The following is a 25,599-nucleotide window of genomic DNA, read 5'->3' on the forward strand; positions in this document are numbered from 1 at the left end:
GTCCAGGTGCTGCACCTGGGAGGTTGTAGCCTTTGGTCTCCAGAGCAGACAACCTTCTTCTCCTTTACCATGACCTACATGCTCTGCTAAGGACCTTGTGTAGTGGAGGTGAGTTCAGGAGGTGAAACTCAACATGCAGGCGTGCACCACACCAGTGCCAAGCCTGTTCTGCCACAGGAGACCTTCCAGGGTTATCTTAGTGTAAAATATGGAGGAAAACCAGGAATGCAGCTAGCGAAAGGAATAACCTAAGGCAGAATTTGTGACAGTAAACATTGAGAAGGAGCCATCTCCAAGTTTCTGCATGAGCCAGAGATCATAGAATCATAGAATCAAGCAGGTTGGAAGAGACCTCCAAGATCATCCAGGCCAATCTAGCACCCAGCCCTGGCCAATCAACCAGACCATGGCACTAAGTGCCTCATCCAGGCTTTTCTTCAACACCTCCATGGACAGTGACTCCACCAGCTCCCTGGGCAACCCATGCCAGTGGCAAATCACTCTCTCTGTAAAGATGTGCCCACTTGCTACAATAGCCCCCAACACTTTTCCCCTCCAGCAGATAAAAGAGCTGAGGACTTCCATGTGTGTATGGAAAAGAGGTTGGACACTATTCAGGCTTGGCACAAAGCGAGCCAAACTCCTGCTGAAGCCAGCGAGCATCTTTGCCCACTTCTGCCAGGGCTAACTTCATCCCTGAGGCCATTACCCGGGGGCTCTCAGGCGGTTCGGGCGCACAGTGCTGATCTGTCAGATGAGGAAGTTATGAGGAAGCAATGGAGTGTCACAAAGGGATTGAAGAGAATTGATACGTGAGGCCGGGTAATTATGAGGTTGCCAGTCCGGTGTCATTTCACGGCTGGGCTGGCTCTTTGTGGTGTATGATACCCATCAACGCAGAAATGGAAATGAAGATAAATGGGGCAACGGCAGAAGCACTTAGATCTGTCTTGCGGGCTGATTGCTGAGGAACAGCCCCCTCCATCAGCAACAGGGGCTGAACTCAGGAGTCAGAAAGTGAGACTTGCTGCAGCCTGCTGCGGGATCCAGCGAGAGCCATCGAGGTATCACAGTGTCACAGTATCACCAAGGTTGGAAGAGACCTCACAGATCATCAAGTCCAACCCTTTACCTAGCTCAAGGCTAGACCATGGCACCAAGTGCCACGTCCAATCCTGCCTTGAACAGCTCCAGGGACGGCGACTCCACCACCTCCCCGGGCAGCCCATTCCAGTGTCCAATGACTCTCTCAGGGAAGAACTTTCTCCTCACCTCCAGCCTAAATCTCCCCTGGCGCAGCCTGAGGCTGTGTCCTCTCGTTCTGGTGCTGGCCACCTGAGAGAAGAGAGCAACCTCCCCCTGGCCACAACCTCCCCTCAGGTAGTTGTAGACAGCAATAAGGTCTCCCCTGAGCCTTCTCTTCTCCAGGCTAACCAATCCCAGCTCCCTCAGCCTCTCCTCCTAGGGCTGTGCTCAAGGCCTCTCCCCAGCCTCGTCGCCCTTCTCTGGACACGCTCAAGCATCTCAATGTCCCTCCTAAACTGGGGGGCCCAGAACTGAACACAGGACTCAAGGTGCGGTCTAACCAGTGCAGAGTACAGGGGCAGAATGACCTCCCTGCTCCTGCTGGCCACACCATTCCTGATGCAGGCCAGGATGCCACTGGCTCTCTTGGCCACCTGGGCACACTGCTGGCTCATGTTCAGGTGGGTATCAATCAGCACCCCCAGAGGTGCTGCACTCAGCAGGCTGAGAGATTTTAAGCAAGTCGTTTGCCAGAGCAGGCTTTTCTGAGGCAGAACTCTTGCTCTGCTACGTCTGCTTTGCATGAGCAGCACAGGCAAGGCCGAAGTAGGACAGCAACATAGCTGGGCTGGGAGGATAACAGGTAGTGGCGAAGCCATGGGGTGGAAATTTTCAGGTAGATAAGAAATAATGTGAAGACAGAGTCTCATGCTCATGCAGCGAAAAATGGAGAAGCAAAGGCTTAACTTCAGAGGAAGAAGAAATTGCTTTCACTCAGGAGAGAGCTTTCTGAGGAGGCTCAGGGCAGAGCTCATTGCTGTCTACAACTCCCTGAAGGGAGGCTGTAGCCAGGCAGGGTTGGTCTCTTCTGCCAGGCAAGCAGCAACAGAAGAAGGGGACACAGTCTCAAGTTGTGCCAGGGCAGGTCTAGGCTGGATGTTAGGAGGAAATTCTTCACAGGGAGAGTGATTGGCATTGGAATGGGCTGCCCAGGGAGGTGGTGGAGTTGCCGTCCCTGGAAGTGTTGAAGCCAAGCCTGGATGAGGCACTTAGTGCCATGGTCTGGTTGACTGGACAGGGCTGGGTGCTAGGTTGGCCTGGATGATCTTGGAGGTCTCTTCCAACCTGCTTGATTCTATGATTTAATATGAAAGCCTGCACCTCCAGATGGTTTCTTCATGAACCATAACTAAGATGTTGACAAGGGATTTGAAAACTTTGCCAGGGCACTGCAAGAAATTGGAAGTGGATGCACTTTTATTGGAAATGTGGAGGGGTTCTCTCATTTCCATCTTCAACAGCAAAAGACTGAGAGGAAAGCTCTCTGGGGAGGGAAAACCTCCTCCAGTTCGCCCCACAGCTGACAGTGGGGATGATAACTTTTCAAAGCAGGATTGAGTCATCTCCTGGGAGGAAAACCTGCAGGCGCAAGGTCAAAAGGTTAAAGCTTACATTTAGGAGACTTGTTTTCCCCATTACTTTTTAATCTCAGGCTTTAAGAGAAGAGTTTGATAGCACAAATTTGGGGAATATTTCTACTTTCCTTCAGCAGGAGGTAGTTACACTCACTGGATGCAAGTTGTGCTCCAGGAATTCACTTTCTTCCTGACAGAGCAGTGGTGTGAATTTGGGGAGTTGAGGACAAAGACTTCTCATCTGATCCAACTCACAGTACGAGCTGAGAGGAAGTAATTCATCCTTTTCTGGTTTATTTGGACTGGATGATCCTGGTGGTCCTTTCCAACCGTAGCAATTCACAGTGATTAGATGTTGTGCTGAGGGATTTGGTTCACTCAGGGATTTGTCAGTGTGAAACTAATAATCAGACTCAATGATCTTGAAGGTCTTCTCCAATCTAAGGAATTCTGTGGTTCTGTGATTTGCCCTTTTGTGGTTTTTCTCCCCCATAAGAAAGAGTGCAAACCAGTGACAGTAGCTGAGAAGGCTGCAAGCTCTCGGCTTGGTCCTCATCAGCAGTACTGCAGGATGTGTCAAGCCTCTGACCTCTAAGGGCATGAAAGAACACTGGTAGCTCTGCCTCAGTTTCTCCATGTGTCAAGCCTCTGACTTCTAAGGGCATGAAGGAGTATTGGTAGCTCTGCCTCAGTTTCTCCATGTGTCAAGCCTCTGACTTCTAAGGGCATGAAGGAGCACTGGTAGCTCTGCCTCAGTTTCTCCATATGTCAAGCCTCTGACTTCTAAGGGCATGAATGAACATTGGTAGCTCTGCCTCAGTTTCTCCATCTGTGGCAAGACTCTGCTGGCCCCAGGAGTGGCTCCTTCCAAGCAAAGCAGTGGGAGCATGGGGAAGGACATGGTGCTGCAGTAGCAGCAGCAGCCCCTTCACCACTGCCCAACTCTTGGTGTGTTCTCACTTAATTTCATGGAATCATAGAATCGACCAGGTTGGAAGAGACCTCCAAGATCATCCAGGCCAACGTAGCACCCAGCCCTAGCCAGTCAACCAGACCATGGCACTAAGTGCCTCATCCAGGCTTTTCTTGAACAACTCCAGGGACAGCAACTCCATCACCTCCCTGAGCAGCCCATTCCAATGGGCTGTGAATTTGCTACAGAGTGTCCTGGTGCCTACAAACCAGGCTGGAGACATGCTAATAAATCAGCCAGCTAACAGGACTTCGAGCTGCTGTAACAAAAGCAAGCAGGAGAAAGTTGGTAGCTTCTCTTTTTTTTTCTTTTTTCCTTCTTTTTTTTCTCCCCCCCCCACCCCCTCGCCCAAATCAGATGCAAACCTCTTCTGCTCAAATCCTCTGCTCTTAATATGGGACACTGCCAGTTTAAGAGGGGGGCAAAGCAGGGATTTCCGATGCAAAATTCAGGACAGTCAAGAGGCAATGTAATAATTGTCAGTCCAGAGAGCATCCCGGTGCACATGTTCGGAGGATAAGAGTGTCACCAGAGTCTATTGTCTGTCCCCTCTCTGTTAAAGTAGAGATAAGGCTGGGATAAATCTCACTGGGACATTCTGCCCTATGATGTTATTTCATGCCACATCACCTAATAGGTGTATTTTCACACTGCTTGCTACTGCTGTGAGGCTCTGCAGCTCCTAGCCAGGCTGACAATCTCACTATATGGAGAATGGAATAGTGACGGCTAATTGATTTTACAGCAGTACCGAAGGACAGACAATGAAAGTACCATCAATTTAATCCACTATTTAATGGTTCCAATTTAGCCTCTGTAAATGCTCACTAAACTAATTTCTCTGGGTTCAGCAATCTGAAAAGCTATCATATCTCTAATCTCCTTCAATATATTCATCTGGAAAAGGGAATTTAGCCAATTCTGATGTGCGGAGATGATCTGTTAGCACAGTGTAAATGTTTATAACACGGCAATCTAGTTCGTTTATAAGGATATGAAAAGTTTTATTGGGGAGGGCACTGAAGTGGAACCACGGGATAATAGGCAGTTACCCAGCAGTCTCTGGGAGCCAGGGAGCGGGCAGGCATGCAGAAAAATACTAGGATTTACTTTAATCCCAAATTGTAAGCTAAAGTTCTGCCCAGTACACGATGCACCTGGGACTGATGGAACAAAGGATTGTCTCCCGTCCCCCCCGCTATGACCCAGGCTTTCACGCTACACCACGATAGCAACAGTCATTTTGTTTCCTCCAAGAGGCTGAAAATTAGTTTAGTTTTAGCACATATATATCTTCTTGGCCAACCAAGTTGCTAGTGGGAAGTTAGTCTTGAAGGCACTTTTAAGGTTTGGAGGATTTGTGTTCTGGCTTTCAGTGGTTTTACAGAAGCTGGGTTTTTTTTTTCCTTGATGGAATCTTGTTGCTGGACCCCAACACTGATCCTTTCCATCTGCCAGGGTCCCATTGCTTCTCATTCAGCTCCCAAGCAATTCTTATACCCTCTTGAAGTCAAGGAAGAGTTTTGTCCCTGATTGAAGTAGGAACAAGGCCCAGCGACCCATCTGCAGAGGGGAACATTTCCTTGAGCATCAAGGTTCATCTCTAGCAACTCACCTCTACCTCCCCTCCCTTGGAGGAGGATCTGTCCCAACTCAAAGAGTAAAATCTGTCACTGATCCAAGACAAAACATACCAAGGTTGGGGTCTGGACCCCAGGAAAGCATCATCCCTCCTTCTTTGTAACCTGTAACACAAAGAGAACAGATATTAGATTGTGCTGGGTTTCCTCCCAGGAAGAGGTGAAAGTGTTCCAGAGATGCTGTGGAGCCTGGACCACGGGACAGACCATTTCATGCATTTAGACATTTTAAAACTCCCATCCAGATTATTGCAGTGGGAGCATTCACTTCTGGGAGCAATTCACAGCCTCAGAGATTTGATAGCTAAGAGAGAAGAGATGAAGCCTTTCAGCCCATGACAGAAGAAGGGAATGGCAGTGAAATAATTTCTGTATGTGGGTTGGGTTTATTTTATTTTATATATAATGAATATTTCTACTCCTTCCTCTAATCGTTGCCACATGCCAACACGACCACAGAATCATAGAATCACAGAATCAACCAGGTTGGAAGAGACCTCCAAGAGCATCCAGGCCAACCTAGCACTCAGCCCTGTCCAGTCAACCAGACCATGGCACTAAGTGCCTCATCCAGGCTTTGCTTCAACACCTCCAGGGATGGTGACTCCACCATCTCTCTGGGTAGCCCATTCCAGTGCCAACCACTCTCCCTGTGAAGAACTTCCTCCTAACATCCAGCCTATACCTCACCTGGCACAACTTGAACAGTTGGCATGTACCACAGGAGAGGGTCCACACATGTAGACACACAGAGAGACTTGTTTCTGTGTGTTAACTGCGTGGGAGCAGCTCACAGCATGTTCGAGTGCTTCGTCCCTGGCTTCCCACTACCATGCCCAAGTTCGTCACTCCCTGGCATTTCGACAGGACCTGGCAAACCCGTGTGGGCATCCAGGAGCAGGGCTGGCATTATCTGGCCTGGGCTGTCGAATGTCTTTTATGGGAAGAGCACTTCTGGACTGCAGCAGCTTTGTAGTTCTTTTTTTTTTTTCCCCCTCCCCCTTTTAAATTCAAAGACAATTCCACAAATGAGCTTCTGCTTGATTAGTGTTTTAATGAATATATCTGGATACACCACGAGTCCACCAGCCGTGACTCCAGAGCCACAGGCTATGCTATCCAGATGCCGCCTTTGTGCTGTCAGTTCGGGGTGTTAATGTCAGCTACGCCAGGGGAGTGAGCAGGGCAATAGTCAAGGAATAAGCGTCCTGCGAGACCGCGGTTCTCCCTGCACCCAACTCTCCAGCTTCGGCACAGGCACCGCCAAGTCCAGATGGGCGATGAAAGGCGCTGGGCCATGCTCTCGCCTGACTGGGACCCCATACCAGGGCAGCTGGGACCCCGTGCCGGCAAGCAGCCCAGCCCCGTGCTCCTCCTCACCCCGCGCAGCCCCTCCGCTGGAGCTGCAGCGCGGATTAATTAGCTCCCGTTTGTTGGCTGCGTCGCGGATTGAGAAAGGGCTGCTCGCTTCCCGAGCTTGGCAGTCATTACTCTGGATAGGGAAACCCTCAGCAAGGTGTCACAATGCAGGTTTCCTTCTGCTCCTGGGCTGGTCCCTGGAAATAGGCACCGCACCAGAGCATGTATGGCATCAGGGCACGTTTATTTTCCTTCTCCTGTGTAAATGATATTTAACATTCCAGAGAACTGCATTGCATTTGGTGTTAGGGTTTATGAAAAAATCTGTATTTAACTTCAAGCCCTGGTAAACATCTTTGCTTATGTTGTTATGTGATTCTTTATTTGAGTATTTCGATTTAATTTCACAGTTCATATACCTTAAAGTTTTGATATTTTTTTTTTTTTCCTTTCCCCTCCCCTCTCATTCAGGGAGAACTAAGGCTGGGCAGGCGCTTGTTGATCTCTGCTGAGCTCTACTCTCCCACAGCGTGGGTGATCTGGGGCTGTCCTCTCCATCCTCACCCCTAGAGAGGCACCTGGTCACAGGGAGAAGGCAGGAGAACCTCGGAGGATGGGAAACTCTGCATCTGAGCTCGCTGCCACTCTCAGCACAGGAAAACAGTGCTCTACAGAAATCATCTCTGGGAGCACTCAGAGCTTTCCCAGATGGGAAACACGCAGTGCTCAATGTGGGTCAGCACCAATGGGGGCTGTCCTGAGGACCTCATCCAAGTCAAACACCAGGAGTCTGTCCCAGAATCTGTTGAACTGTAGAGGAGGTTTTCTCCTGGCACTAATCAAGCTATATAAATGCATCTGCCATAGTTTCTACCTCCACAGGTGGAGGAAAGGGAAGATGAAGAACCAAAGACTGGCATGAATAAATGATGCAGGGTATCTCAAATATGGAGCACAGTGGCTAATCCTGTCTAATGAGCCTCCAGGTGCTAGAGCCTGGCTGGTGAGCATAAAGATTATATTGGTAGGACAACATAGATTAGTAGCTTGAGTTTGTGCTGTTTCCATCTCTAGCTCCATCATCCCAGGCTCATCAGAGGCATTGCATGTTCACCTTCTGGGAACCACCTGCTCAAATTCTCCTGCAGCTCTATGGAAAAAGAAAGAGGTGTAAAAGTTTGCACCACTTGGATAATCCATTAAAAGCTGGGGGGACATCTGCCTGGAAGAGAAGAATTGGTGATCTTAGATAATTACGGGGATTTCTGGACCAGTTATTTGCTGTCTACAACTACCTGAAGGGAGGTTGTAGGCAGGTGGGGGTTGGTCTTTCTGCCAGGCAACCAGCAACAGAACAAGGGGACAGAGTCTCAAGTTGTGGGAGGGGAGGTCTAGGCTGGATGTTAGGAGGAAGTTGTTGTCAGAGAGAGTGATTGGCATTGGAATGAGCTGCCCAGGGAGGTGGTGGAGTCGCTGTTCCTGGAGGTGTTCAAGCAAATTTTGGCTGGGGCACTTAGTGCCATGATCTGGTTGATTGGCCAGGGCTGGGTGCTAGGTTGGCCTGGATGCTCTTGGAGGTCTCTTCCAATCTGGTTGATTCTATGACTCTATTTACATTTTGAAGGACTTGCCCACAAATGTATATGTCATATTGTTGATTGGACAGAGCTGGGTGCTAGGTTGGACTGGATGATCTTGGAGGTCTCTTCCAACCTGGTTGAGTCTATGATTCTATGATTCTATTTGCATTTTGAAGGGCTTGCCCACAAATACATATGTCATCCTGATACACAGCTTCATTTCCTTTGGGTGCTCCAGACTGTAAGTTCCAGCATTGAATATGAAAATCCTGTCCTGGAATGCCAAAGGCTTCAATAAATCCAGCAAAAGAAAACCATTTTTTATTATTCTTGAGTGAAATCAAAACAGACATAACTCTTGGTCAGGAAATGCACCTCTCCAAAGAGGGGGAGGTTAAACTCCATCCAGAGTGGGGGAAAGAAATTGTATCCTCTCCTTTCTAAACGAAGAGTCATGCTCTACTGCTCATCTTTGTACAAAATTCCCATTGACACCAATTTCACTTATTTATTGATTGGGGTTTTTTTTTATGTGCTCAGTGCCATAGCAACGGGCTGCATTCCATAAATTAAATGCAACATTGCATTAAGTTGCACTTCTCGCAGCAGCACCCAACCCTGCGCTGCTCCTGAGCACTGATAAATGAAACAGCAGTTATCCAGAACCAAGCAAAGGCTGGCAGTGAGTTGTGAAAGACGATTAGCTGGCACTTCTCCTGCTGGATGTGCACGGGCACCTCCGTGGCACACACGTGCACGCAAAACCATGCGGAGCATGATCCGTGGTGGAGCGAAGCCCCGAGCCGGCAGCCAGCAGGAACATTGCTCGGCTTGCTGCTGGTGTGATCCTATTTAGCTCCAAGCTACTCCTCACATGTGTAAAATTAAGCAAATGAGCAAAAAGAGAAGTCCTGGATCATCAGAATAACTACAGCTCGTCTGCATTTATGGGTGTCATTCATTTTAGTGACATCATTGCTCCATGGTAACGAGTATATTTTAGATTAGAGAAATAGATGGCATGAAAAATAGATTAGTTTTATTTAGATAGATTATATCATTATATAAATAGATAGACCACTCTATTTCTACTCATCTTCCACCTCCTGGTTAATAGGACATAGTTTTATTTATAGAGAGAGATGCAGGAAATGTTTCTGTGTAAATGTTTCATAACTCTGTTGATCTCTGTGTTTTATTTTGACAAGTCAACCTGATTGCACCAATCTAAGCTGGGTAATGCGTCTGTGCAAAGAGGAAGGGATTTTGGGGGCTGTTCAATTGGATCCAAGGCTAGGGAGAGTCCAAGAACAGATGACCTGATGTGTTAAATGTAAGAGAGGTCCAAAAGGACCTCCTGGAGGGACACCCAGGAAACCTCAACCTAAGGATTTATTCATTCGAGCCATACTAAAAAATATCTGGGATTGGGAAGGGAGAAGGAGAGGGCTTCTGTTCACCCGAGCTGAGCAGGCAAGCCAAGACGTGTCATGCTGTCCCAAATGCACGCACAGAAACAGGGAGAGCCCGGGGTGCTGTTGGAGCAGAGACCCTGCCCCACCACCAGGTCTGCTCCCGGGACTAGGCTCCATCTGGGGTGCTCGCTGAGAACACCCCAGGAGAGTTCTGGTTTCCAGATGGCATTTTGGGTGATCAAGCAGAAAGGGCTCTCGCTATCAGGCTAGTCTTACTTTGTCCCCCATCACTCTCAGGACGACATACGCAGCACCCAAACCCCCTTTCCCTCAGCCTCCCGTCCCAAACCTTCTTCCCTCATGAAAAAACACATCTCCTTCACAGCCGACCACATAAGACCCTCCTGAAACTACCAGCACCACCCAGGCGGGATGGAGCATTTATTACGCTGTCAGCAAGCAGCGAAGCCCCCAGCACCCATCCGCCCCGGCTCATCCTGCCCTCCTCCGCCCGGGCTGCCGGAGAGCGGGCATCCGTGCGAGCCTGCCGCGGCACCGGCGCCTTCCCCGCTCGGCTCAATTACAGGCAGACAAGGCAGTGTCACATGTGATTCACAATGTCGATTTCATGCTCGCCGTAACCATTTACGAAAGAGCTGCGGAGGTTTTACATTTGATAAGAAATCAACAGCGTTTGTGTTTGTAAAAGACCGATCACCGAGGGTGACAGCTCCGAGAGATTGCTGCGGAGCATTGACTTGCAAGTCTGTAGTCTGTCATGGACCCAGAAGTATTTATTTGAAGCGTTGGGTGGGCTGCCGTGGTTGGGGTTTTGTTGTTTGGGTTGTTTTGGGGTTGGTTTTTTTTTTTTTGTTTGTTTGGTCATTTGGGGTTTTTTTTGTTTTGTGGTTTTGCTTTTGGGTTTTGGTGGGTTTTTTTTTTTTGCTTTTGGTTTTGCTTCTCGTTTTTTGGTTTGCTTTTGTTTGGAACCAAGGGGTTTGAAAATAAACTGTCAGTCTCTATTTACAGCTGAACAAGCAGAAAATACAAGGGATGGTAGGTTAAATTGTCAGTTAACAGAATTCAAAATAGGAGAAAACCCAACGACTACGTACGGTGCTTGCTGGTTTATTACCTGCTGCAAAGAGAATATCACTTCTAAATTTAGAGATACAGATGTCTCTCTTTCAGAAAACATAGATTGTCTGTGTAGCAGATTTGAGGTGCCTTTATCTTCCTGAACCTCTATACCTTGCCTGCTCCAGAGCATTTGCATCCAGTTAGATAGTAAGCTGAAGATGAGGCAGCAGTGTGCCCAGGTGGCCAAGAGAGCCAATGGCATCCTGGCCTGCATCAGGAGCAGTGTGGCCAGCAGGACAAGGGAGGTTATTCTTCCCCTGTACTCAGTACTGCTCAGGCCACACCTTGAGTACTGTGTCCAGTTCTGGGCCCCTCAATTCAACAGAGATGTTGAGGTGCTGGAATGTGTCCAGAGAAGGGCAACAATGCTGGTGAGGGGCCTGGAGCACAAATCCTATGAGGAGAGGTTGAGGGAGCTGGGGGTGTGCAGCCTGGAGAAGAGGAGGCTCAGGGGTGATCTTATTACTGTCTACAACTACCTGAAGGGGCATTGTAGCCAGGTGGGGGGTGGCCTCTTCTCCCAGGCAACCAGCAATAGAACAAGGGGACACAATCTCAAGTTGTGCCAGGGTAGGTATAGGCTGGATGTTAGGAAGTTCTTCACAGAGAGGGTGATTTCCCATTGGAATGGGCTGCCCAGGGAGGTGGTGGAGGCACCGTCCCTGGGGGTCTTCAAGAAAAGCCTGGATGAGGCACTTAGTGCCATGGTCTGGTTGATTGGTTAGGGCTGGGTGCTAGGTTGGACTGGATGATCTTGGAGGTCTCTTCCAACCTGGTTGATTCTATGATTCTATGATTCTATGATTCCTAGCTAGCAGGGGCCTGGATGCAATCCTAGCTCTGCTGGGCATAAATCTCAGCACGTTGACAGAAACGATCTGGATTTACCAGCAGAGTTGAAATTGGGGCCCAGCTCCTACATCCGAAGTCTAACAGGGGTTTGGCACCAAATTACTGAGGCCACACACTCATTTTGGAGACATCTGGGTTTCTTGAGAGACTCCAGATTCAGAGGCGTCTCTCACTTTTACACCAAAGCAGGAGCCTCTTGCATATTTATCAAATGACTTGTCCTTGCTTGAGCTTTTGAACCTATTCTCCAAGTGCAGGAAGAACCTTAATCAGTTCCTGGTGACTTCTTGGCAGCTTCACAATTGCAAACTCAAGTACTTGAATCAGATAGACAGGTTCAGGTACAAAATCTCCCGCACGCTTTCCATGCCTGGGTCCCCCCCATTTCTAAACTCAGTATAGGCTCTGCCGAATCTTACCCAAGGGAGTCTGAAAACTTGCCAGTCTGTGGAAGAAGTCAGGATAGGAAGCACTAATAGATGCTGGAACCCACACATTTTACCAGATTATAAACAAGATTTGGCAGGAACTTTCCCAGCTGTGACTGTCCAGCTCCAAAACAAAATTAGGAGCCAGATTTGAACTGGGTTAGGAGCCAGTAAGGTATTGCCTCTAACTCAACCTCTGGCTGCACTTCAAGCATGAGCTTTTTCAAATGCATTAGAGGACAGGTGTTAACATACACTAATAAGTGTTTCACTTGTTGATGGATGCTCTGGGTACTGAGCAGTGTCAGAGGAAAGAGGAGAAGGAAAAAAGTATACATAACATGAAACATATAGATTGGGCCAGGACTTGGCTGGAATAAATCTGAGCATCTCACAGTTCAGTGGAGCAACATTGGTGAGACATGACTGAGGATGTCTCCCTTTTAACACACTTTACAGTCTGCAACTGTGATGTGGAAGAAATCACAGACCCAAGAAGAATATAATTCTCTGCTCCATCAGGTCGTGGAGCTCTTGGATACTTCTGTGGAAAGCCACTGACTTTGTTTGACTTCCTCCAGTTTTCCACTTGTAAAATCTGCCCAAAGTTCCTGTAGCAGTTGCATGCTGTCAGCAGAAAGGAGAGACACAGCATGGTTAGTAAGGGCAGCATTCAGTCCCATGGTCTGATCATTCAGTGAATGGAGACATCAGCCTGGGATGATGGTGTAGCCAGTCACCCCAGCAGTAAAGTCCCATGGCAGAGTCATTGGCTTCCTCACAGCTACTGGTCCCAGCAAAGCTCAGCTGAGAGACTCCAACTGGCTGCTGAATTTGATCAGATTTTGTCTGGAGGCAGTGTGAGGAATCATAGAATCAACCAGCTTGGAAGAGACCTCCAAGATCATCCAGTCCAACCTAGCACCCAGCCCGGTCCAATCAGCTACACCATGGCACTAAGTGCCTCATCCAGGCTTTTCCTGAACACATCCAGGCACAGTGACTCCACCACCTCCCTGGGCATCCCATTCCAGAACTTTTCATCTCTATGCCACAAGGGTCTGTGCAAAGGGATAGCAGAGCTACCCCTTCTCAAGAGCTTGCAATCTCCTCTTCTCTGTAGCTGGGACATCTCTTGTAGAAGGTGACAATGAGTTAACTGAGCTAGGGCTGGTGCTTCTACAATGCCTAGGCAAGGAATAATGTGTTTATCTATGTGTCACAGACAACATCAGCCTCATGTGCACAGCTCAAACCATACAGGAGTTACATTTCTTGTTGGTTCATCAGGCAGTCCATTGTTGGCTCCTGTGGTCGTTGTCTTCTCTTAAGGGATTGAACAGCAATCTTCTAGTCCCCAGAAAAACTTTAACCCTATAGTCTCAACCTGGGACAAAGGTCTAGTCCTGGGCTTGCAGAAACCTGGGCTGAGGAAAGAAAGAGACAATTAATTCAAACAGGGCAAAGGCTCATTTGCAATGGGGCAAAATTGCCACAAAAGCCTTCAGTTTACTTGTTTTGGGGTAAATTGTATCCAGAGTTCATGCTGCTGAAGGGTGGTGGATTCCTCTGCAAGGTGCTGGGAGTCCATGCCGTGGTGCTGCTCGGCTATGTTTCTGGTGTGGCATCTCCTGGGACCCTGCCACAAGCACTGTAGTGACAGAGATGTTTTATTTTTTTCCCCTGAAGCTCTGGCTCTTGAAATCTTGTGAATAAGTGAACAACTTGGATTTCTTCCAAGCAAATTTCTGGTTCATGGTTATAGAGGGGGGAAGAAAAGGGAAGATGTAAAGCCTCCAGGCTAAGCAAAACAAACAAACAAACAAAAATACGTATCAAATCATGGGGCCACGTCATGATTTTCTGACTCCAGCTGTTGGCTGCTGGAGCTTCGCAGCCACACAAACACCTCCACAAGCTAGGGTGCCTCTGTACTTTTGCTGGACACGTTGCTGAAGCCACTGCTGAGAGCAGCTTCATTCACTGGTTGCCGAAGTTTGCCCCCGGGGCGTGCTCCCAGCCTGCCCGCAGCATCCCTGCCTGGACCATGCTCCTCCTTTTCGTTCCCCGGCTTAACAGCAGCGAAGCCAGCGGTGCTCAATGCGCTACACGGAGAGGGGATGTTAACCTGAGTTAAGAGGCTTGTCCTCACCACAGGTGCTCCTGAGACCCTTCACCTCCTCACCCGTGCTCCCAGGTGCGCAGCTTCAGCCTGCAGCCTCCCCCGGCCCCGCATGCTCCCAGAAGACCATCTCCGTGCTGAACTCCCTGTGACCAAGAGAGAGCAGCGCATTTACTGTGGCTGTCTTGTCAAAGGCCAGAATTGGAGCCTGCCTGTTTGCAAGCTGTGAATTTTCTCCATGTTTATCCCCTGGGGCGGGGTTGTTTTGTGGGTTTATTGACTAAATAAGGGTATTGATTTGTTAAGAGCTTTTCTTCCTCCTTTCAGTGGGAAATATTGCTACCTCTTCTCTCTTCTCTATACTCCAGGTGAGAAGTTCTTTTAGTGACACCATAAATTTCCATCTCTGCTTTTCTCTGCTCTGTAAACAAGTGTTTGCCTGTCCACAGGGGTTAATTTGGTCGCGTTAAATGCTGTGCAGCTCTCTCCTGGGCTCCACACTTGCTCCGAGGGAGATCCCCGTGCTCAGGGGCAGGCACCCTCCATCATTTGCTGTATGCCTCTCACTTCCCATTGAGAGCTCCGTCTGCACAAACAGCTTCGAGATCAAGGTGTTGCCATAGCCCACACTCTAAAGTCACATGCACACATCAAAGCATTACCTCCTATAACAGCAGGTCAGACCTTCCACTGGGAAAAGGATGACCTTAAGAGACCATTTTGGGGCTAATGCATGATAAACACTGCTAACGATGAATGAAGGTCATATCATTCCCTCACAGCTGTTTTATAAGGCGAGACGCTGGTTATTGCTTGTCATTGTCATGCCACACTTGGATGTGCTGGTGTCCATAAAAGCAGAGGATTTTCTCTTTCAGAAATTCATGGTCTCTGAAAGTCTTTCTAGGTGAGCTTGGCCTGAGCCAGAGAACCCTTCTACCTAAGGAGAAAAAGCAGGTCTGAGGGGAAATGCACAGAGGAGTCATCTGTTTGTCATCTTTGCAGAGGCCTCTCTATTTTTACAGACTCTTGTGTCCTTGGATGGGTTTTGTTTGCCTTTTGCTTCCTTGAAATCCACCCAAAGTCCCAGCTGCAAGGAGGGAAAAGGAATTAGTGGTTTGGTTCACTGTGTATTTTCAACTAGAGTAGGATCATGAGCACCCTGTGTCAGGAGAACTTTCTGAATCACACTGCTAAGGACTCTTCACCACGATCCTCCTTAGGCTAATTCTCTCTGGCAGTGAAACAAACTAACCTCTGGGGATGCCAAGAAAGATTACAGCAAGTCCCATTAGTTTTTTTTCCTTGGCTTAACCATGAGCCATAGTGGGCTTTGGAGGGTTGTGCCAGAGCTGGACCATCAGCAGGAGCAACGCTGCTTGGCCAGCAGGCTATACCAACAGCATGTGCTGCTACCAATCCCACCCGTCTGGATCCACCCCATTCTCCCCTGGGCTGTGTGATTTGAGCACCGTGCTGTAAAGGAGTTAACTTTCAGAGTATTGCAGCACAGTTGTGAGCCTGGGGAGTCATCAGGGAGCAATATAACCCCAAGCCCATGCAATGCTTTGGAAATTCACTCTTGTGTGCCATATCCCTCAAAAGCCTCCTGAGCTGCCAGCGTTACAGATGACAGGGAGGCTGGTTGTGCTAAGGCACCATTGGGCACTTACCAAAGGTCTTATGAAACCATAGAAAACACATCCCAGAAGGTGCTGTGTCAGTTCCATTATTCAGACAAGAGCAGAGCTCCATAGGCAATGGAAACACAGCTGATGCAGCATAGAATCTGTGGTACCTCTTGGTCTCTTTTGACATCTTGGTCATGATCTTCAGTCCAGCAAATTCAGGAAAGGAAGAATGCCTTTGGCCTTGGTAGTGCCAAGCCATGAGTCAGTGATTTTGTTCAGAGTCCCTAGGATAACATCAGCACATCACCATTACCATGTGAGGGGTCCTGGAATTGATGAGACCAGCCTAGAAGAAGGTCTGGACCAGGTGCTAGGCTAGGCTATAGGAAGCAGAGCATCAGGGCTATGCTTTCACGTCTGGAGCAGACACAAATGCTAACACACTCCTGCAAAGTATCGATCCTTACATTGTCTGTGGCAGGCACTCTACCAGAACTGAATTGAACTCAACCTGTACACCAGGATTTGAATCAGTCACCCAATGGTTTGAGCTATCCAACTGAGTGGCATAAAGCACCAATTATACAGCCAGCAATTTCCACCCCACTTGCCCCAAGAGAAACTTTTACATCTGATCCTGTGGGTCACGGTGGGAAACAGCAGGTAAAAGCAAGCTCAGGAATACTGCCGGCAACAACACCACAACATCTGCTGCATCAAACCTGCCTCTGGATGCTCAAGCTCGCCGCTGAGCTGACTTACTCCTGCCTTCCATCGGTGTGAGGGATGAATCAGGCCCTTGGTGTGCACAGTGAACATATGTCCCAGCAGCTGCTGGAGAGCTGCGCTCGAACCCAGTTGTGCGAGCAGCAGGTTCGGCTGGGTTTCGTCAGACCCAGAGTATCACAGAAGGCATTTAATAGGCTGTTTGGTGCATGTTTGAAAGCACCTAGAGGATAACTCCATCACAAGCAATAAACAACACTGGTGTGGAAAGAACAAGTCATGCCAGACCAACTTGAGAGCTTTTTTTTTCCTCCCCTTGCCTTTTTTTTTTCCCTTTTTGGATCAGATTACAAAATTAGTGGATGAAAGGGCCTTACAGAAGATGTAATGCATCTAGACTTCAGCAAAGCATTTGATATTGATCCTCACAAAATGCTACTTGAGAAGCTAATCTGGACTGCCTTAGATGTGAGCATTAACAGCAGTGTGGATTGAGAGGCACCCGACAGGCTGTAAAGAGAGAGGAAGAGCTAAGGGCCAAGGCATTGACGTACAGGAGCTGCGTCACAGGGCTGGTGGTTGGCTCAGCTCTGCACATATCTGTATGTGGGGGTGATGAGGAGAGGGAGCTTCAACCACAGAGTGGGACTTGAACAGAGACCTGTCAAAAATACCTGGCCAGAACACCCACAGGGAGTGGTGTCACCATTGCTGAGGTCTCCCCTCTAGCTTGGAAACAAACCAATCCTGCCTCAGAGCTGGTGTGGGGCTTAGACAGGAGATGGAGGTCACCAAGGACATTTTGGAAGCAAAGAGTTGTTCACTCTGGCCAAATCCCTGCTGGAAATTCCACCATCAACTCCCGTTGGCTTCAGTGCTTCTCTTTCACATATATAGTTTTTAATACTGTTTCATTTTTTGCAACACACTGCTGCTGCTCTTAATCAGGATTGTGGGCAGGGAAAACTTTGGGAAGTTTGGCTGTGAGGGTGAAAGACAGCCAAGGCAGATGCACTGGGCTGGCTGACAGGGGTTGCTGGCTTGTCCCTGCAAGGTTTGGGAGCTGTCACATCTCCCTGCCAAAGAAAGCTGACCTTGAGCCTGGGACCCTTAGCAGGAAGTGAAGTGCAGCTCATGTCTGGTACATGAGCTACAGAAAAAGCCCCACTTAGGTTGTCACCAGCAGAAAAACTGACACTTTCTGGAGTCTGGTATGTTGTGCCAGGAGAGGTATAGGCAGGATGTTAGGAGGAAGTTATTGCCAGAGAGAGTGATTGGCATTGGAATGGGCTGCCCAGGGAGGTGGTGGAGGCACTGTCCCTGGAGGTGTTCAAGCAAAGCCTGGATGAGGCACTTAGTGCCATGGTCTGGTTGACTGGCCAGGGCTGGGTGCTAGGTTGGGCTGGATGACCTTGGAGGTCTCTTCCAACCTGCTTGATTCTATGATTCTATGCAGACTGATCCATGGTCAGGAGCTCAGATATTGGCATCCCAGCAAGGGCACTGGTCCTTTCCATGAGGACCAGGTCTGCTACCCAGGCATCTGTTGAAGGAGCAAATTGCAATCTACAAGACCCTTGTCCCATCAGACAAGGACATAACCCTCCACCGTGTCATTCCACAGAGGGTGGGCAGTTCAGCAACATGTTTCTAGTCATGTAACCTCCTGCTCAGCCTCTAATTAGGCTTGGGACTCTATGCCTGCGCTCTGCTCACCCCCTCTTACCTGTGTCCTCCAGCTCACCTCTTACACAGGAGCAGCCTGTCCTAGCATGCAACCCATACTGCTCTGATGATGAGTGCCCCAGCCACTGCTGACTTCACCCAAAGCAATCCCAGGTGCCAGCAAGTTACACCTAATCATGCCATTATTCTGATTATTTACTCTGTGTGTTCCTAAAGTCTTTGACTGCCTCCACACCTACAGAGATGTTAATAGGCTTGTTGTTAAAAAGAAGAGGAAAAAAACCTTTGCCCATCAAATCAAATAAGTAAAGTCTTCAGCAGCTTGTTGCAAAGGTGCTCAACTTAGGCACACGAACACACTTAGCAGGTCAAGCACACAATCAGCATCTGCTCCTCATGCTGGAAGCTAGCAGCCAGGGTGAGGTTTTGCTGAGCCAGCAGGAGTGGAATGACACCTCCCAGGCTCTTGGAGCAAGGATGGGCAGGTGGGAAGCAACTGTAAGCTGGCATCACCTGTGTCCTACCAATCTCTCTACCGACCTCCACCTGAAGGAACTGGGACATCCACTCAGGCTTTTCAGCTCCTTCAAGATGTCCTTTATGTAACACAAATTAATGCAGAACCTCAATAACCCCCCACTTCACAGCATCTGCCAGCCTCCTGGTCCTTTCCAGGCACAGGTCAGCTTCTCATCTACCCAAACACCCTTTTTGCACATGTTGTTTGCATGGACATAGGCTTGCAGCACCCATCGGACCCCCATCCACCCCGTACCAAAGGGGCTAGGGTGCACAAAACTTCCAGCTGCACCCCACCCCTCACAGGGTTCACATAGAATCATAGAATCAACCAGGTTGGAAGAGACCTCCAAGAGCATCCAGCCCAACCTAGCACCCAGTCCTGGCCAATCAACCAGACCATGGCACTAAGTGCCTCATCCAGGCTTTGCTTGAACACCTCCAGGCATGGTGACTCCACCACCTCCCTGGGCAGCCCATTCCAATGCCAATCACTCTCTCTGACAACAACTTCCTCCTAACACCCAGCCTAGACCTCCCCCACCACAACTTGAGATTGTGTCCCTGTTGCCTGTCAGAAGAGCCCAACCCCACCTGGCTACAGCCTCCCTTCAGGGAGTTGTAGACAGCAATGAGCTCTGCCCTGAGCCTCCTCTGCTGCAGGCTGCACACCCCCAGCTCCCTCAGCCTCTCCTCACAGGGCTCTGCTCCAGGCCCCTCACCAGCTTTTTTGCCCTTCTCTGGACACCTTCCAGTACCTCAACATCCCTCTTGAATTGGAGCCCAGAACTGGACACAGGAGTCAAGGTGTATCCTGGCCAGTGCTGAGCACAGGGGCAGAATAACTTCACGCTTTCATTCCTGCACCTGACAGACGCTCACTCCCCCTCTGCCCCCCACCTCCTCCTGGCTCCCCCATCACTGGGCCACGCAGACATCATCTGGTCTCCAAACCAGAGGTGGAGGACAGCTCACAGGGATTGGGGAGGGCCAAATGAGGTTTGCTTCTCTGATAAAACCCAGGAAGGATTATGGTCTCTTTAAGCCTGTCTCCACAGCCGCGCCGGCTCCCCGCGCGCTGACCCAGTCGTGTGCTGTATTAGAACTGTAGAGTAATAAATGAACAGTGGAGGGGTTTGTAATGATGATTAGGGACTGAAATTGGTTCAGATTTACAGTGTCACTCAGGAGCGGAGGCAGAGGGGGAAGGCATTCTGCGCAGCCTAATGGATCCATCAACTCGTTTTGGCTGCTCGGTGGGCCGCGCAGGGTCACCAGGCTTTCCGCTGGCAGCACAAAGCACTTCAATTTTGTTAGGAAATGTATCAATTTAACTGACTTGAGCAGCGCAAAGCAGGGCGGGGGGAGGAAAAGGGGAAAAAAAAATAACAGGGGAGGGGAAAAAAAAAAAGTAAAAAAAAAAAAAAAGGAGGGGGCGAGAGGGGAAAAAAAAAAAAAAAGGAGGGAAAAAAAAAATCCTAATGAATCTGGACTCAATTTTCCGCCACACTGCCTCTGCGAACTGTCGGAAACAATGTCTGCGGTCGGGGTGAAGGCAGCGCGGATAGGCTGCCCGCACGCCCGCCGAGCCGCGGAGACGGGCTGCCTCCCGCCAGCCACCGGCCCGGCCTGCCACTCTCCTAACAATGATGTCATTAAAGGTAAATTGGCCTCTATTTCAGCAGGATGATAGTGCTAATTGAGTGGGAAAATATAATATAGGGAGCTGTTGTCTGCAGTTAAAGGGAGGAGGGGGACAGATTAAATGGCCTACAATAGTGGGTGTCAGGCACGGCAGATGTTGCTTTCCGCTGATAACTGCGCTGACATATCTCGAGCTTGTCAAGGCTGAGGTTTTCAGAGAGACTTACAGCAAAAGGCAGCAGATGGCCCTCCTGAATGGGAATGAAGTGCTTAAACAGCCTGGCTGCTGAAGGCAGCTAGTTTGTAAATAGAGGAGTCGGAGGTGTCTTATTGATCCCGCTCGCTGCCCGCCAGCGCGGAGGAGCAGCGGGCAGCGGGGAGCCGGCAGGATGGGGGTGCCGGCAGTGGTGATGGTGGGGCTGGGGATGGCAGATGCTGCTGGATGGCAGCCCGGGGTGGCGGGGCTGAGCGGGACTCAGCGCTGGGGATGTGTCGCCTTAAAAGTCACAGATGTCAAACGGCAGGACAAAAGTCGGGGCGGTGGCCAAGGGAGCGGGCAGCAGGACACGGGCACAGGAGCGTGACGCCTGCATCCTCGGCAGATGCACAATGGGGACCGAGATCCCTGGCCCCCAACGCAACCCTCCGTCAAAACGCACCCCGTGGCACACCCCATTTCATAGAATCACAGAATGGCTTAGGTTGGAAGGGACCTTGCAGTCTCAAGTTGTGCCAGGGTAGGTATAGGCTGGATGTTAGGAGGAAGTTCTTCACAGAGAGAGTGATTTCCCATTGGAAGGGGCTGCCCAGGGAGGTGGTGGAGGCACCGTCCCTGGAGGTCTTCAAGAAAAGACTGGATGAGGCACTTAGTGCCATGGTCTGGTTGACTGGATAGGGCTGGGTGCTAGGTTGGACTGGATGATCTTGGAGGTCTCTTCCAACCTGGTTGATTCTGTGATTCTATGATCTACTCCAGCCTCCCTGCAATGGGCAGGGATGCCTCTCAACTAGACTCAGATGCTCAAGGCTTCATCCAGTCTGGCCTCGAACACCCTTAGGGAGGAGGCATGCGTCACCTCTCTTGGCAGTCTGTTACAGAGTGTCACCGCCCTTGTGCTGAAAAAGTTCATCCTAACATCCAGTCTAAACCTACTCTCCTTATAAAAAGTCCCTCTCCAGCCTTCCTGCAGATCCCCTCCAGGTATTGGAAGGCAGCTCTAAGGTCTCCCCAGAGTCTTCTCTATTCTAGGCTGAACAACCCTGACTCCCTCAGCCTATCCTCACAGCAGAGATGTTCCACCCCTTGGATGATCTTTGTGGCTCTCCTCTGAACTCATCCCAACGGCTCTGTGTGCTTATGATGGGGACATTAGAACTAGACACAGTAGTCAAGGCGGGGTCTAACAAGAGCAGAATTACCTCTCTTAGCCTGCTGACCACACTCCTCTTGATGCAGCCTCGGATACAATTTGCCTTCTGGGCTGCCTGAGCACACTGCTGGCTCATGTTGAGCAGCCCTGCTGGGCCAACATGTGCAAAAGCTGTCAGGTGAGCACAGGTATTTCAAGTCCAGGAAGATATTTCTTGGAGATGTGTTGTTGGGAATCAGCACACCCACTGAGAGGTGTACAGCAGTCATACTGTGGACAACCTCTTGGTGAGATGGAATTCTGCTTGGCTCCATGATTCGGTGTTTCAGCTGTGTTGGAATATGTTGGGGAGGACCTTGTGCCTCAGCTCTCCTGGGATGTGTAGGGGTGTACCCTGTGCTCAGCTGTGCCAGGATGTATAGAGAATCATCCTGACCTTGGATGGGCTGCATGGTGCAGGAACAAGTCAAAACCATCACAAAAATCAGCTGCATGTTGGCATTGTATAGCTCAGTAGTGAAGGTTCATCTGTGTGCTTATAAGCTGTAATGAATTTTGGAGGATACAAAGGGGATGCCATTGTGGGTCCATAGGCACTGTCCTTCTGCATCTGCCCACTGGAAATCTTGCAAAACATCTTCCCAAGGCTCCTACCAAAATTAAGTGGCATATATGCACTTGTCTCACATCCAGTGTCAAAACCATGCACACACATAAATCCTCTCCATCACCAGCCATGCAAGAAGCCTCTCTTCATAGGGGACTGGAGCACTGCCTTATGAGGAGAGGGTGAAGGACCTGGGGCTGTTTAGGCTGGAGAAGAGAAGACTGAGAGGGGATTTAATAAATGTTTATAACTATCTGAGGGCTGAGGGTCAGGGTGGGGGGGGGGACAGGCTCTGCTCACTGCTGCCTGGGGTAGGACAAGGAGCAGTGGATGGAAGCTGCAGCACAGGAGGTTCCACCTCAACACAAGAGAGAACTTCTTTGCTGTAAGGGTCCCAGAGCACTGGAACAGGCTGCCCAGAGAGGTTGTGGAGTCTCCTTCTCTGGAGCCTTTCAAGGCCTGTCTGGGTGCATTCCTGTGTGACCTGAGCTAGATTGGATGGTCCTGCTCTGGCAGGGAGGTTGGACTCGGTGATCTCTTTGGGTCCCTTCCAACCCCTGTGACCCTGTGAAGGCTGGGACACAGGGTCAGGAGTGGCCCACACAGGCATGGGCAGACATAGTTGCCACCTACACAAAAAGCAGACCAAGCCACTTCTCCGGCCAGGCCTTCCTGGTGCCATTGCCTGTGTGCTGAGCCTTTCCCATGGGGCTGTCTAAATACAAAGAGGCACACATGCATGCTGATATTAAATCTAGCCAAACATGTGAGCAGGCCTTTCACAAAACCACACTGGATCTAGCACAAACACTTCTCTGCTTTGAAAATGGCATGAATTGGATCTGTGCACACAAACACGGACAGTGACGCAGCTGGGGAAACACTTTGCTAATAGCCAGAGAGGCAGAGATTTACCACTGATAAGGTTATGGCCACACTCCCTCTCCCACACATCCTCAAAAGCAAAACCCTCTACTCTGGGACTAAGCCTGCTCTCCCTGAAGTCAGCAGGGACTGCTCTGGTTGTGAGTCCTTGACATCAGTATGTTACAGGCTGCGTCCTCGCACAAGCAAGTCTGCTGACTTGCATGGGATTAAACTGAGGCTCAGTTGTCAATTAAGGATGTCTCAAGCTTGTATTCCAGGCTGCCCAAAGGTGAAGAGACCTGGCAAAGGATCAGGCCTGAAGACCATCTAGGGACAGGCACCAAGATCTTTGCACATCGCAGGCATGTCTCACCGATGCTGTCAGCTTTTGCCAGCAGTTCCCCTGCTCTGCAATCTACAGTGCCACAATCCTATGCAGAGGAGGTCAGAGGGGGCCTCTAGCCCCATGTGGGCTCCCTGCTCTGCCAGGGAATCTGTTGTGCTCCGTTGGAGAGACTTGGTTTATCCCAAAGGGCTCCACTGTGTGGGATCAAGCCAGTGCTGCTCTAATAATCCTCCTCGCTCTTTTCCATCATAAACTGCAAGAAGAGGGACATGGAACAAACACCACTGAAGCAAGGTGGTTAACCAGGTTCAAGGCCATTTCTAGTTCAAAGAACAACAACAGTCAGATATTTCTGAAGCTGTGACCAAGATCTTACACATCTGTCCAATACTTTTCTCCACAGGTCCAAGCAGCTGCCCTTAGTTGCCTAGGGGGGGCCGAAGGTGCCAGACCGTGTTTCATACAGCACAAAAGGAGAGCATCAGCTGCTGGCTAGGCCACTGCTTCACCAGAACAAGGTGACAGCAACACCCAAAGCTCTTGGTCTGGGGCCAAGGCAGGCTTTTTGATGTCCACTCAATGTTCTATCCTCTAGCACCTCACAACCATTCCTTCTCTCCCTGCAGTGTTTCCTCTAGCGTTTCCCAGACCACAACCTCTCTTTGCTTAGCCTGTTGTCTCTCAACAATCCATTTTCTTCCTTCTGTTGTTTCCAAGTCACTGTTATTGACAGCAGTCATCAGCCTCCAGCCATCCCACATCTCTCCTCTCCTCTCTCTCTCTGTTCCTCCACCAGCCTCTCGCACTCACTTGGCCCTCAAACCCTCATTTCTTTGCTGCTCAGGCAGCTCGGTCATCTCCAGCTCTCCCACATCCTCCCTTCAGGAAACTCATCACCCACAGGCAGTGCAGGCAGACAGCTCCAGCTGAATTTTGCCATGGCCTCGCTGGCAGCCAGGGATTTGGCTGCTGTTCCACCCACAAGAGGAGGCCTGTGATTTTGCACAGTAGGCTTGAACACATCATCAAAGCTCAAGTACAAAAACAAACACTGGATGGACAAATGTTGAGCCAAGCCCTTCTGCTTCCCACCCAGTGCCCTGATGATTACACAATGTCTACAAGCCTCTGTAAACTGCTGGTATCTGGTATCAGCTTTTCTGCCTTCAAGACAATGTGTTTCCAGCTCTCTCATCTCCATGGAGGTGATGTTCTCCCCTCAGGCTCTTCCTGCCAAGTGGAAAATGGCTGGTGTGTGCAAGGATGTCCTGCAGGGTCTCTGGGAATTTGATCCACTCAATGCCCATGCTGGTGCCAAGCAGAAGCCTCCAAAAGGAAAAAGGGGCAGATGTGCCTAGCAGAAGATAATGGATGCTCTGATCTACCCCCAAATAGCTCATGAGCCCTTTGGAAGCCCACAGAACCTTCAGAGGTGAGGCCTTGCATCCCTCCACCACTTCAGACACATCAGTCTGAGTTGGCTATCCTCATGGGTACCCAGAAACCCACCACTCAGGGGAGGGGATGTCACTGCCCCAGTTTCACACACAGCACAGAAAGAAACTCCCTCTGTGCAGAGGGAGAAGCTCCGTAACGGGTAGCCCAGCATTTACAGTAATCAAGAATGATTCAATTGACAGGTTTGTGTGGTGTTTGTTAATTTAGTTGAGATTCATTCCTGGGAACAGCTGGCTGTATCCCAGCAGGACTGTGACTCTCACTAGCCCACCTGCTGCTAGACAGACGGGCTTTGGGTACAGTTGTAGTTAAAGTTTAGCAGGCAGATATTTCTGGCCATTAAAAATGGAAAAGTTCTTCAAAGACTCACATGTAGAGAAGGTTTTGGAGACTGAGTGTTGGCTCTGGGCTTTGCTAAGTGGCTCCACTTGGGTTTCTAGGGTGGTCAAGGAGTTGAGGGCTTGTTTTGAGCATTACTAGTTGAAATACCAGGATGACAGCATGTCAAGAGCTCCTCATGAAAAAGTCACTAAATATTCGACTACAGGATCTGCTTTGGAACCTTTCTATAGGAGT

This window comes from Pogoniulus pusillus, chromosome 13 (genome assembly GCF_015220805.1).
Source record: "Pogoniulus pusillus isolate bPogPus1 chromosome 13, bPogPus1.pri, whole genome shotgun sequence".
NCBI classification, from domain to species: Eukaryota; Metazoa; Chordata; class Aves; order Piciformes; family Lybiidae; genus Pogoniulus; species Pogoniulus pusillus.